At 42.7% G+C, this 12588-nt stretch overlaps 1 long non-coding RNA gene across 4 annotated transcripts in view; it reads left to right on the top strand.

Moving 5' to 3' along the window:
* LOC147916167 (uncharacterized) overlaps nt 1–12588 on the top strand; it is a 162109-nt gene that overhangs the window by 50805 nt on the left and 98716 nt on the right. The window contains exons 5-6 of one of the 4 annotated variants that reach the window (XR_015553465.1): nt 3847–3991; nt 4224–5173. The exons of the other annotated variants lie outside the window; for them this stretch is intronic. This is a non-coding gene — a long non-coding RNA (uncharacterized LOC147916167). Of the gene's footprint in view, nt 1–3846; nt 3992–4223; nt 5174–12588 lie in introns of those variants that run through there. 4 annotated transcript variants of the gene reach the window in all.

The following is a 12588-nucleotide window of genomic DNA, read 5'->3' as shown; positions in this document are numbered from 1 at the left end:
TCATGGATGATATTGGGTAGCGTAGCATATGCTATTTTGCGAAGAGTGGGTACAGTTAACCACCAGCTTTCCGCACGTGGATTACCCAGATGGTGAGGATCATGCTTTCACGTTCATCTGCCGGATCACCCTGAGGTCAGGTTGCGTGCTCCTCCACCCCAAACCAGCCAGGAAGATTATCTCTGGTTTTCAGTGACCTGCTAAAATGCTTTCTTCCTTGGGAATTGACTGCTTGTATCCTCCCCACCCCCCTCCTCATATCAGATTAATGACAAGGCAATAAAAGATGTGAGACAGTGATAATTTTATTGACATTCAAAGGGAACAACATATACAGAGCACCACGTCATCTAAATTGGCAGATTTCCACTCGGGGCTTCATTTGTCAAATGTTGTCGTGGGTCGAGTTGGCCGCCAGCGTGGGCCAAGTTCCCAGCATGGTTGGCTGGTGGTGGCGTATCCCGGAGGTGTCTCCAGCTGCGGCCAACTGCAGTGCTTCCTGCTGGGGCAGACGAGGGCCGTTCAGAGAGCAGATGGACCATTCATGGGACCAAACACAAAGCCACCTTTCTCACTTTTTCCAGATTCTCCTGAGAATCCAGTTTTAGGGGTTTTCCCACCCTCATGCACATTGTCCTGACTGATGTTTAAAAAATTATGCAAATATCTGTCTATCTATATGCATATATATGCATAAATTTAGGTAAGAATCACAAAAATATTCTTGTCAAAAGTGAGTCTCTGAGCTATAGTTAAAATCTCATTTTAAAAACTGTTGAAGCTGTTATCCTATGTCGGTTCCCAGCGAATGAAATATTTGCTTTTCTTACCTTTGCCCATTTCCACTTGAATAAACACGTAGCTCTTCCCAGGGAACCAGAAAGATAGCCTCTTGGAGTCACACCTGTAGGTGGTAAGCTTTTCTCAGAGGGTAGGTAGAGGGGCTTGGAGGAAAGAAATTTTAAAGCAAAATTGTTCGAATTTATATTGGGAGGGGGCACCTAACCACTAGATCTAAAAGTTCATTTATCGTGTGTTTTTTCATTCATTCACTCAATGCATATTTATTGAGAGCCTGTTCTGTGCTATCTCTGAGGACACAGACAAATCAAACTGAGACATTTCTCCCCAAGTAGCTTATGATATACGTGAGGGAAAGAATCCCTAGTACCACCTTCAGTCACCCACTTGGTGCTTTTCAGAGCATTTTCACATCCCTTGTCCCCTTTGATGTCATTGAAATAGGCAAGCCTAGCATTATCTTCCTCTTTGACAGGTGAGGAGACCAAGGCCTGTTCAGGTTTTGGTATCAGTTGTTGGTGGAGCCAGTACCAGAACCACTCACTAATTGTGTGACGCAGGGCAAGTTACCTGACTGCTGTGAGCCTCAGTTTTCTCATCTGTAAAAGGGGGATGAATAATACCTACCCATTTAGTAAAAAATGTTTGTAAGGTGCTGGGCACCACACCCAGCATGTAATAGGTACTCATAAACAGTAGCTATTCTTAGAAATGGTAGCTATTCTAAGATAGATACTTAGGTATTGCTGGTGTTATGAAGATACGTGAAGATGATGGTGCCACTCCGGGCAGGCTCTCCTGGCATTTTCTGAAGCAATGTCTAGCTCACTTTTAGCCCTTGGAGTCACCAGTGTGTCTCAGCTGAGAGATGGTAAAGTGGGTTTAGTGGACAGGATCCCCTTTTTCTCAATCCACTCCCTTCCGTCCACAAACATACATACACATATGTGTAGGCGTGCATGCATCACTCATACTCATCTCTAGCCTCAATGTCACTTCAGTCCATTTCAAGTTGCGGTAGAGATGGGGTCAGGAAACTCCAAGGAGAAGGTGCTGCTGTAGGAGGCCTGCAGGGACCTGAGCAGTTACTCTGTGACCTTCTCTGAGAATGGTCGGCTTCAGCTAGCCAGGAGATTCCCGAGGCTCAAGCTGATTCAGAGTAATCCCTGCTAGTCACTCCACAGGCCTGAGCTCTTTGATTTCAAGGTCCCCCAGGAATGTGTATCTACTCCAAAGCAGATCTGCAGTAAACGTGGGAGGCCGTGCTAAACCTGATCCCTGTGGCTGGCCTGACCGTGGGTGGGAGAAGGAAGCCAGCAGGGTGAGGATGACGAGGGCAGGAGTCCCCGCATCTGCCGTTGTTTCCTGGCTCCCAGGAAAAGGCTGGAGATCAGTGGGCTGTGCTTTGTACATGGAGGAATTTCAGGATTTTTAAAGTGAAAGGACGTGAGTGTGGGATTGATGGAGGAAGGTTAAGGCCTTGGGGAATTGTTTTTAAGTAGCATCTGTGAATATAATGGTGATGGACAAAGTCGTGCTCACCACCAGGGAGCCTTAGCGATGGCAGGAGAGAATTCCTGACCCAGAATCATTCAGTTGCTCACTCTGAACCTAGCAACTATTTTTCATGCATTTGCTCAGAATTTGGCAAAGAAGCCATTTTCGGTTCCACTCAACAAATATTGACAGAGCATTTTCTATACACCCGATGTGGTGCTAGTTATAAGGATACAGTAGTGAGTGAAGCACACAGGGCCCTGTCCTCATGTAGCTTACAGTCTAGAGGAAGACAGAAATTTAACTAGTAATGAAAATGTGGTGGGTGTTACAAGGAAGAGGTATATGGAAACACACACCCAGAAGCAACTTGAGAGACACTGTAGCCTGGTGTTTAGAGTGTGAGCTCTGGAGCCAGATACTCTCCATGTGAGCCCTGGCTCTGCCATTTACTAACTATATACGTAGTCTTGCTTAGCGTCATCTGTAAAATGGGATGGTAATAATAATAATATTTACTTCATAGGGTGTTGTGAGAGCTAAATGGGTTAGTATACATATGTATAAAACAATTAGACCAGTGTGTGGCACACGGTAAATACCCAATCGATGTGAGTTATTGTTATGAATTCCTCCTTGGCCTAGAGGGTCATTCTTTAAGAATTATATCCTGTTTGCAGGGTATTAAGTTCAGGAGAGAAGGACAAACCACTTTCTGCCTCAGTTGTTGCTAATTTGATCCCTGACAATCTTCCTGAGGATATAGATTTTGGCTTAGGGTTAGAACAAAATCCCCAGTTGCTGTCTTTTATGCAGAAATGAAGCAAAACAGGTCCAGTTTTCTGAGAGTCCAGCAAGAAGTAGGTTTGTGAGTGTTGTCACTAGCTGGTGACCTAAGGCCAGCCCCAGCTCTAAGTACAAAAGAATAACCCCAGAGCTTCGTGTGAAGTCATTAAAATGAGCAAGTGTGATGGGCAAGATGCTAGAAATTGGTGTCATGGGTAGGACTGACTAAATTCTTATCCTAAATGTGACTGAAGGCATTTTTCAGAGGAAATAAAAGCTAATTAATAAAGATTGGCTATTGTTTCTGGCACTGCGAGTTGCAAGGCACTCTTTGGGGAAAAACAAAGTGGTATTGACTCGGCCTTAAAGCCAGACGTTAATGGGGTACCAGAAGCCACTTAGAACACAAACACTTTCCTGTCATTTCCTCATCAATGGAGAGAGCAGGAATCTGCCAAAATTTTATTCAAAGATCTTGTAAGACTTTAAAAGAGCACATCAGAAACGTTCTTTGAGAATGATGCAGCATCTTGGAACAAGGAGTTCAAGCGTGTTTCCCGGTCACTCACGGAGCCTCACATCACCCCGGAGAGCCGTCACTGAGATCAGAAGCCCAAGTCTCAACCCTCTAATTCAAAGACCTTTCTTCTCCTTTCGTTTCCATAAATTAAAAAAATCTGATGTTGTCTTAGTCAGTTCGGGCTGCGATAACAAATTACCATAGCCTGGGTGGCTGAAACAACAAATATTTATTTCTCATAGTTCTGGAGGCTGGGAAGTCCAAGATCAAGGTACCAGCAGATCCAGTGTCCAGTGAGAACCTGCTTCCTGGTTCACGGATGGCTGTCTTCTCGTTGTATCCTCACCTGATGGAGAGAAGACAGCAGCAAGCTCTCTCGTCACTCTTGTAAGGGCATTAATCCCATCACGGGGGCTCCACCCTCAAGACTTCATCTAAACCTAATCACATCCCAAAGGCCCACTTCCTAATACCATCCCATTGGGGGTTAGGGTTTCAACATATGAGTTTTGTGGGGACACAAACATTCAGTCCATAACAGATGTATTCTGTGGTCATCCAGAGTTTTAGAGTTGGAAGGACCTTAGAAATACCATAATCCAAACACTCCATTTTACAGATGAGGCAACTGAAGTCCAGAGAGGTGGTTACTTGTCCAGATCTTCAACGGTAAACGTCAGGGCAGAGACTAGAACCCAGATGCCATTCATTGTCCACATCTCTTTGATATCTTGGGTATTGTTTGCCATGTGCAGGCTGATTCTCTGGCCATGGTCAGGCTCTGTGTTGGTTATAAGCAACTGGAAGGCAGAACGATACAAGGCGATAATGTTTGCTGTCAAGTGATGGTTTCAGATTCACAAAGTTAGCACTCTGAGTGGTTTATTATTTTTTAGCCACTTGATGGTTAATGGTGGGCAATGTCTAAGGCTGAGTGGCTTTAAAAATTAGGTTTCGGGGCCGGCCCCGTGGCTTAGTGGTTAAGTGCACACGCTCCGTTACTGGCAGCCCAGGTTCAGATCCCAGGCGCGCACCGACCCACTGCTTGTCGGGCCATGCTGAGGTGGTGTCCCACATACAGCAACTAGAAGGATGTGCAACTATGACATACAACTATCTACTGGGGCTTTGGGGAGAAAAAGGGGAAAAAAAGAGGAGGATTAGCATGGATGTTAGCTCAGGGCTGATCTTCCTCAAACACACAAAACAACACAATTAGGTTTCCTCTGGTAGAGCTTCTTCCTTCTCACATGTCCTCACCCTACAGCACCTCTCCCCAGTATGGCTGCTTCTCCTTCAGGTCAACTCATGTGAAAAGCCTGCCCTGATCGTCCCTCAAGGCAGACCCAATGCTCCTTCTTTTGTGCTCCATCTGCTGTTTAGATCAGGAAGCATGAATCTTATTATCATTTTTTATTGCTTGCCTTTCTCCCATTAGATCGTAAGCTCCATGGAGTCAGGGGCGACGTCTTTTAATTTTGTTTCCTGGAGACTAGTGTGTTGGCTGGAGGACAGTTCATCCACCAGAGCTGCAGGAGAGACAAAGAATCTGGCCACTGGCTCAGAAAAGCAGATAAGGTGGTGGGAGCACGTAGATGTTCTCCTCTGGCTCCCTCTACTTGCTCTGTGAAATAGAAAGCAAGATCCCCACCTGAGAGTGAAGATGGGGTCTGGGGGAGGTCAGGGGAGAGAGGAGAAGGTGTGAGGTTGTCAGGAAAGTGGGAGAGACTGTGGGGTGGTCTAGGGGTGAGAAGATGAGTCACTGCAGGCAGAAATATCCCCCTGGGGAGGAGGGTGGGAAAGCTCACAAGGAGCCAGGCATCCGGGTCAGATGCTTTCATTCATTCCTTCACTTTCCTCTAGGCTATTATTCACCCTATTATACAGATGAGGAAACTGAGGACCAGGGAAGTTATGTTACTTGCCAAAGTTCACACAGCAAGTATATGTGTGGGGCACGTGGACTCATACCCAGATCTGTTAGCTCTTTGTGCTGGAGAGAATTGGGCCACTGTTGGATATCCCCATTCCATTTGAAATGGTCCCTGCATTTGTCCCATACATTCCTCCCAGTTGGAATTTTTCTGTGGTCTCTCAAGATTCTGAAAGAGTGGCAGAGTGAAAGAGTGGTTTAGAGTAGTTTAGAGCAGTGGTTTCCAAGAGCTGGGCTGTGGCATTGGTTTGAGACAAAAATAAGAAAATAAAGAAGATGTAACGTTTATGTGTATAGGACAGGAATGGCTGCCTCTTATGCTGAGTATATCCTTTGACTTAATAATACTTTGGTATTAAGATATCCTTTAGCTTAATTCCTTTTTGGTATTAAAACCTCCTTCTTGAGTCGGCCTGGTGGCGTAGTAGTTAAGTTCATGCATTCTGCTTCAGTGGCCCGGGGTTTGCAGGTTCAGATCCCGGGTGCAGACCTACGCACCGCTTATCAAGCCATGCTGTGGCAGACGTCCCACATATAAAGTAGAGGAAGATGGGCACAGATGTAAGCCAGGGCCAATCTTCCTCAGAAAAAAATAAGAGGAGAATTGGCAACGGATGTTACCTCAGGGCTAATCTTCCTCACAAAAAACAAAACAAAACAAAACACCCTCCTTCTTATTATGATTTGAGGCAAATAGTAGATGGGAGTTTGTCTGTTTGCTTGTTTTAATGTCCTTACTAGACAGACTAAACAGTTGGCACTAGCTTAGTCCCATAATGTTCTTGGTCATTTTACCAGCCCGTGAAATTAAAAGTCTGGGAACTGCTTGTTTAGGGCAAAGAGAACTTGCGAGCCTGTCCTGAGGTGACCCGGCACAGGGGTCTGGAGTGGGGGCAATTCTGTGCTCTGTGGCTTCTCTGTCTTCCCTGAGCTGATGGAAGTCGTGGAGAGACTCAGGGCTTGAGGACCCTTCGGTTTTCCTTAGCGCCTGTGCAAATCCGTGCCTGAGTCTGTTTTTCTAATCATTTACCCTACAAGCGGATTTGGAGTTAGCATGCTTTCTCTTTAGCTGCCAAGTGCTCTGAGGATGAAGTGTCCACACAGCCTGACATCAGGGTAGAATCTCTCAGGTTGGGGCTGCCAGGAAGGTTCAAAGGAAGGATGTGGAAATCAGAGCTCCCAGCAGCTGCTGCCTGCTGGGGACAGTGAACGCTGGCCCTCCCTTCTAGTCAGAGGTTTGTTTCCTGATGGTGCAGCAATGAACATACTGTCAATGTTTCCTTGGTCCTGTGGTAATCAGCGAGCAGACCCACAGCAACTAGAAGTCGGAGAGTGAGTGGCTGAAGGTCAAGGAAGCGATGTTTCTTGGATCAGCTCTGGAACATTGCCTTAGCCTTTCTGGTTTGGGCTCGGGGAGGGCTATCCATCACATCCTAATGAGTAAAAATGAAAAGATCAGAGAATGACCAATGACTTCTGCTCAGAAAAGGCTACTGAGTAATGGCTGTCATGATGGCTTTCTTACACCAAGTTGCAACGGGACATAAATTGCTAAGCTTGAAAGAAAAGGCTTTGTCATATTTCAGTTTTTATCCTTTGTTTCTCCCACAGTCTCTCCTTCATCAAAATCAATATCATCTCCTACTTCTCCTCCTTCCTTGTTTTTTGTATAGTCCTCTTTTCTTTTAGGCTGTTCATCACACAGTATCGTGTGGTGGCCCTGAGTACAGGATTTGAATTTCTGGGATTTTCATACTGTCACCAACACATACCAATGTTTTGACCTTGGGCACATTATTTACTCTCTTAGGGCACATTTTCTCATCTGTAAAAGGGGATAACAGTGGCACTCATTTCTCTGATGTTGATGTGGATATTAAATGAGACAATGCCTGTAAAGCACTAGAAGTGCCCACCACAGAAGAAGCATACAACCAATGTTAGCTGTGAGGATGATCTCTAAAAGGTACAGCATATGCAGGGGGAATGGGTTGTACAGACTCATGTCAACAAGCATTTATTAAACACATACAGTCGTCTTGGTGTTTTAGAGAGTACAACAGAGCTGCTGATAAAGTCTTTCCTCCCTGGCATCATGCTATCCAGTCCACTGGTTTTGGTTATTGGTTAAAGTATGGCTTACTTATTGCCTCCCTAGAGTCTTCCTGGGGTTCCCAGTTGTGGGGACAACTTCTAGATTACTGTCCTCTCTTGTTTTACTATCCTAACCCCTCAGCCAGGGGTATAATTTCAACCAGGCAGGTTCCTAGTTTTGGTAGCAAATTGGAGCTTTTGGGAAACTATTTGATATACTCAAAGTCAAAAAGCATCCAAATGACATAAAAAAAAAATCAATGTAGCTTCCAAAAAGTCTCCACTTTGTTCTATCCACACAAACAGAAAATCTGGCCAAATAAGTTTTTTTTTCTTTTCTAAAATGCAAGAGCCTATCTTATAGCATAATTCAGTTCTCAGCTTAGAGCCTGCAGCGCTGTTTCCCTTGGGACAGAAATGGCTATACTTAGAAGGCAAGTTATATTTGCTCAAAAGTAAATCCCTCTCTAAGTCCAGTAGCACATAAGGCCTAAAACACTAGAGAACATATAACATGCTGGCTTGTGAAGCGTTCAAGGGCTGAGATGGAGCACATTTGGAAAGCTTCAGTGTATTGGGTGACCCTGAGCAGGAGCTGCATTCCTAACGCATGTCCTCATTAACAGAATTGCTTACTAATTTGCAAACTCACCAGTCTGTCGCTTCATCCTACAAATTTTACCAATAGAGTTCATGTCGCATTAAAGAAGTCGTTTTTCTTTCACTGACGTTAAAAACACAATATTTTCTCTCTAATGCAAAAGGAGTCAAAATTTTAATTTGCCCTCAAATGCTCAGTAGCATGTCCATTTTTGAGTAAATTGATTTTAACTTTGTTTTAAAGCAAGATGATTTTGCTCTCATAAAATCATTGGAGATGTGGTGCTCTGATCAATAAGCTTTTACGATGAAGCAATACTTTCATTCCAAAGAAAGTACATCAGCTTCACTTCAGTGAAATCCCAATAAAACGACCCTTTCAAGTGATACAAACTTTAGACTTGTTCTTTGATTTGAAAAACCTTTATAAGAAAAGGAAACCAAGTGAAAAGATCAAGTCAACAGAACTTTAAACATTTTATCTTGAATTCTACATGGTTAAAGAGAGGATTTTGTTTGTGATCCACAGGGAAGAAAATAGGGCTTTTTTGATCACGCATGAAAATGGTACCAAACAAACCATGAGTTCTTTTAGGGTTTAAAAAAACACAGACTTCTGTAACAAGTGGTAGTGTTTTATCTTAATTATGGTATACAAAAAGATCCCTAGGTTTCATGAATTCTGTACCATGTATTTTTATTTGTAATTATATAAAAATTAATGTAACCTAGATTTCATAACTTGTTTCTCTTAACTTGTACTCCGTTTTGACAAAGATCAGCCTTCCTCACCCTCCAAATAGTCTTTTTTTTAAATTTATTTTTTGTTTCATATAGTAAAATTTACTCTTTATGGTATAAAAATTACTTTTACAGTTCTATGGGTTTTGCATAATGTATAGAGTCATGTATCCATCATGATACAGATCAGCTTCATCCCCTCCAAAAATTCCCTTTGCTGCCCCTTAGTAGTCGATCCTCCCCACCCCCAGGCCCCCACTCCCTCCATCCCTAGTAACAACTGATCCATCCTCTGTCTCTATATTGTGCCTTTTCCAGAACATCACATAAAGGGAATCATATAGTATGTAGCCTTTTGGGTCTGGACTCTTTCACTTAGCAAAACGCATTTGGGAAGATTCATCCATGTTGTTATATGTATAAATATTTTGTATCTTGTTAGTACTACATAGTATTCCACTCATTATAAGTAGACACACAATTTGATTTTCCATTCATCTGTTGAGGGAAATTTGGGTTGTTTTTAGTTTTGAGCAGCTATGAATAAAGCTGATTATAAACATTCACATACAGGTTTTTTTGTGAACATAAGTTTTCATTACCTTCCGGTAAATACCTAGGAGTAAGGATTATTGAATTATTTGGTAAGTGTATGTTTAACTTTATAAAAAACTATCAAACTGTTTTCCAAGGTGGCTGTGCAATTTTGCATTCCCTCCAGGTATATATGAGAATTCTGTTGCTTTGCATTCTTGCCAGCAGTTGGAGTTGTCAGTTTCTCTTTCCTTTAGCCGTTCTAATAGGAGTATGGTGGTATCTCATTGTGGTTTTAATTTGCATTTCCCCAAGGCAATGATGTTGAGCATCTTTCCATGTGTTTATTTGCCTTCTATATATCTTCTTTGGTGAAACATCTGTTCATATCTTTTGCCCATTTTAAAAATTGGATTGTTTTCTTGTTGTTGAGTTTTGAGAGTTCCTTATATATTCTGGATATAGGTCTTTTGTCAGATATGCTAGTAGCAAATATTTTCCTCCCAGACTTGTTTCTTCATTCTATTAAAAGCTTGTTTTTTCATTCTGTTAAAAGTATCCTTTACAGAAAAAAGGTTTTAATTTTGATGAAGTCCAATTTATTGGTTTTCTTTCTTGGATTATGCTTTTGATATTGCATAAAAACTCTTTGTCTAACTCAAGGCAAGGATCTCTTTTTAATGTCAAAAAATTTTTCAACACTTCAGAGAATTGCAATCAAACTCTTTAGTATCCATTAATTGAAAAAATACCTAATGACAAAATTTTATTAATCACTACAGGTTCTCTATGCTTTTGAAAAAATAGGGTTCTCTCCACTTCTCAGAGATTTGTTTACACCTTGTTCAAATCCTCAGTTTCAGATGCACATCCAGGACCCTCACTGTTCTAACAACTGCGAATATCCCACTCGACTTCCTCCTGTCTCCTTCCACAGCTAGGATTCCTTGATGGCAACAGAATCAGGTCTGGTTTAAGTTTATCAGGAGTTCACAGCATCAGTGAGAAGGATAGAGAACAATGCTTAGAAACAGGCAGTAATTAAGGTGGTTCCAACAGTTCCAGGAAGCCATAACTACAACTATTAAGATAGGGTATTAGTCTTGCTCTGCCACTGGTATGCTCAGGCCACTATGGTTTTCATTCATTAACTCCTGCCATTTTCAGATTGTTTTCCCATCGACACAGTATTCAAATTCCAGACTGGAATGTGACAAAATGCCCTTGTGGCTGTCCCTTTGTTAGAATGTGACACTCAACTATAGATGCCCAGGGACCAGTCTTACGTCATAAAGTGGGGTCCTGGAATCAGACACTGTGGGATCAAAAATGTCCTTTGTTTATTGAACCAGGGGAGCAGAAATCCAAATTGATGTTCAATTCAATTCCACAAACTTTGATCAAGGGCCTACCACTGTCTAGGCAGGCATAATATAAGTACCATACAATTTTTATATACCATGAAAATGCCCAAAATGCTGTGGTAACTTAGGGCACTATGACTCTTCCTAGGAAAGTCAGGGTAGGGTTCCTAGAGGATGCAACATTTGGAAAGATAAGTAAGGGTACCAGAGGCAGAAAAGAAAGAAAAAGTATTTTGAAAAAAGAAGGGTAAATAGTTTTCTGTAGCATGGGGAGAGGAGGAGAGGGAGTAAATGGTTGGGAAGATGTTGGGAGTAACAGGACAGAGCCAATCATAAGAGGCCCAAGTTTGGACTTCATCCTCTCAGCAAGATGGAGCAAAACCCCAAATTGGCTTCTCAGGGGGAGATACATGGAGTCAAGCAATCACAGAAATTTCTATAGCAATAAGGGAGCCTGAATTTTTTTATATGTTGTCCTTAAGATACAAAAAATGCTATTGTTTTGGTAATGTCTTCCTGCCAAAGGATAGGATGGAATATTATAGAACTACAGAATAGATGGGACTTGATTGTCCAGAGGTATCTAACTTCTTTATGTTTCAGAAAAAGAAAATGAATCCCAGAGAGGTGCAGTGATTTACCCAAAGTCACCTACAGTAATGATCAAGATCTCCACCATGGCCACAGCTCTCAGGGGCCTGCGTCATTCCCTGTGGCAGAGCTGGGCTCATATTAAAGTACCTGACTTGAAGCTCCTGGCTCCTACTTTCCAGGAAATCACAAAGCAGGCTATGCAGAGCATTATTTATATGAGTATCTGCAAGGACAGCATTCTGAGGTCACACAAGTTGGGAAATGCGGTATACCCATGCTCTAGAGCATATTGAAAATTCTAGGGAGGCCCACAGCAAAGGTATTTGTTTAGTTCTGTTTGGCCCAGGCTTCTTATGTTTATTTGCCTGCAGGTTCACAGTTTGCCTGAAACCTATCAACATAATTATCTGCCTGGTGGTCTGAGTCAGTCCAGAACAGGCTAGGAGGCAATGAGTCTACCAGCTAGAAGCAGACAACCTGGGTGGTCACTGCTCTTGGGAGGGCTTGCAGGGAGAACGAAGTGCCTAAGGCTCACATTCACCCGGCTCCAAAAACCATCAAAACTTCTGTTTTCCCAGAATCTAAACAAATAACTAATTAGTTTTTACTTTTATGAAACAGATGAAAGATAAGTTATCAGTAAAGTTAATACTGAGTATATGCGCATGAATTAATCAGGGTGTAGCCTTATAATGATATAAGACATAGGAAATTGGGGGTGAGTCTGTCCTAATTTCAGGCCACACCGCAATGTACATGTGGACACACATACAGACTTTGCTCCTATCACTCCATGCTGGAGATGACTATGGGTAAGATTCAGTGCCAGCCAGTAAGGAGCTCAGAGTCTGATAAGCTCAGGATCATTTGAGAGGCAGTCATAATTTTCTTGGTTCTAATTCCCACCTAAAAACCTGGAGAATCCAGCTTTCTGGAGAGCCCAGGGCTCTTCTCCTTGCAACATACTGGTCACAAGGTATGAAAGAAACATCTGACATCAAGCAACAAGCAGTGATAGAGTCTGATGCCCTACTTTCAAGGTTCCCAATGTCCTCCCAGTTTGGGCTCAGGCGGTCCTGGGGTCACCCGTGGGTCTCTCCTGTGTATTCTGCTGCCCATTTCTC

The sequence above is a fragment of the Ceratotherium simum genome, chromosome 10 (genome assembly GCF_057802395.1).
Source record: "Ceratotherium simum simum isolate JZ-2026a chromosome 10, ASM5780239v1, whole genome shotgun sequence".
NCBI classification, from domain to species: domain Eukaryota; kingdom Metazoa; phylum Chordata; class Mammalia; order Perissodactyla; family Rhinocerotidae; genus Ceratotherium; species Ceratotherium simum.
The sequence above is the reverse complement of the archived record's forward strand: the minus strand, read 5'-3'. Positions and strand labels throughout refer to the sequence as shown.